The sequence below is a fragment of the Penaeus japonicus genome, unplaced genomic scaffold (assembly GCF_977035675.1).
Source record: "Penaeus japonicus unplaced genomic scaffold, GWHDUDI00000001_assembly GWHDUDI00000010, whole genome shotgun sequence".
Lineage (NCBI taxonomy): Eukaryota > Metazoa > Arthropoda > Malacostraca > Decapoda > Penaeidae > Penaeus > Penaeus japonicus.
The window spans coordinates 40,205,012-40,207,511 of NW_028234412.1; positions in this window are offsets into that span (position 1 = coordinate 40,205,012).

The following is a 2,500-nucleotide window of genomic DNA, read 5'->3' on the forward strand; positions in this document are numbered from 1 at the left end:
ATATATGTATATATATATATATAGTTATATTGTTTTATTTATAGATAGAATATATATATATATATATATATACATTATATATATATATATAGATATACTACTATATTCTATTTATATAATATATTTTTGTAATTATAATCTGCTTCATAGGTTATAATATGTATATATATATAAATATATATATATATATAATTTATAATATATATATTATATATACATATATAAAACATTTATATATATATATTATATATATATATATATATATATATATATATAGATAATATATACATAATATATATATATATATATATATATATATATATATATATATATATGATGAATATATATATATATATATATGTATATAGATATATATAATTTATATATATATATATATATATATATATATATATATATATTTACATACCACACAACAAACCACCACACACACACACACAACAACACACACACACACACACAAATCTATATATAAAAATAATGATATAGATATATATATATATATATATAAATATATAAAACTATATATATTATATAGATAGTATATATATATAAGATAATATATAATATTAATATATATATATATATATATATGCATGTGTGTGTGTGTGTGTGTGTGTGTATGTATGTATGTATGTATGTATGTATGTATATATATATATTAAAGGATTTAGGAATTGCGAGAAAAAAGGTGCAAAAAAAAAAAAAATGCACGATCCTGAAAAACCAAGAGCCAATAAATAGCCCTACGATCTGAAATACCACGTTTAGACCACATTCTGATAATGAAACGGATTAAGAGCCCAGTTAAATTCTGATAATGAAAAGGATTTCAGTTTTAAATGCGCTGAATTTCCGTAATATATAAGGTATTTTAGCCCAAGCCCGAGAGAAAAAAGGTATCAACACCCACCCCCTTCACGAACTGAAACCCACCCAACCCCAAAATCCGTTAAATAAAGGAATATATATTAGAGCAATTGCTAGATAATGAAACGGATTCAGTTAAAGCATGTTTCCTTATAAACCGGATTAGGCCTAGCGAGAAAAAGGAGCAAAGGTGCAAAAACCAAAATGCACGATCCAGTGAAAAAAACAAAAAACAAAACAAAAGCCATAAATGCCTCCAATATACACGTAGCAGCCTTCTGATATATGAAGGAAGGCCCGGATTACAGTTAAATAAATGCGCGCTGAGTGTGATTTCCCGTGTTGTCTGTATGTAAGGTATTATGTATGAAGTATATATATATATTTAAAAGGTATTTAGGCATTGCGAGAAAAATGTGTCACAACGAGGTGTGCAAAAAAAAAAAAATGCACGATCCTGAAAAAAAACAAAAATGCCTAAAATACACGTTAGAGCCATTCTGATAATGAAACGGATTACAGTTAAATGCGCTGATTTCCGTTATATTAAAGGATTTAGCAATTGCGAGAAAAAAGGTGCAAAAAAAAAAAAATGCACGATCCTGAAAAAAAAACAAAAATGCCTAAAATACACGTTAGAGCCATTCTGATAATGAAACGGATTACAGTTAAATGCGCTGATTTCCGTTATATTAAAGGATTTAGCAATTGCGAGAAAAAAGGTGCAAAAAAAAAAAATGCACGATCCTGAAAAAAACCCAAAAATGCCTAAAATACACGTTAGAGCCATTCTGATAATGAAACGGATTACAGTTAAATGCGCTGATTTCCGTTATATTAAAGGATTTAGCAATTGCGAGAAAAAAGGTGCAAAAAAAAAAAAAATGCACGATCCTGAAAAAAAACAAAAATGCCTAAAATACACGTTAGAGCCGTTCTGAAACGGATTACAGTTAAATGCGCTGATTTCCGTTATATTAAAGGATTTAGCAATTGCGAGAAAAAAGGTGCAAAAAAAAAAAAAAATGCACGATCCTGAAAAAAAGCCAAAAATGCCTAAAATACACGTTAGAGCCATTCTGATAATGAAACGGATTACAGTTAAATGCGCCAATTGCGAGAAAAAAGGTGCAAAAAAAAAAATGCACGATCCTGAAAAAAAAACAAAAATGCCTAAAATACACGTTAGAGCCATTCTGATAATGAAACGGATTACAGTTAAATGCGCTGATTTCCGTTATATTAAAGGATTTAGCAATTGCGAGAAAAAAGGTGCAAAAAAAAAAAAAATGCACGATCCTGAAAAAAAACCAAAAATGCCTAAAATACACGTTAGAGCCATTCTGATAATGAAACGGATTACAGTTAAATGCGCTGATTTCCGTTATATTAAAGGATTTAGCAATTGCGAGAAAAAAGGTGCAAAAAAAAAAAATGCACGATCCTGAAAAAAAAGCCAAAAATGCCTAAAATACACGTTAGAGCCATTCTGATAATGAAACGGATTACAGTTAAATGCGCTGATTTCCGTTATATTAAAGGATTTAGCAATTGCGAGAAAAAAGGTGCAAAAGAAAAAAATTGCACGAGCCAGAAAAAAAGTAAAAAATGC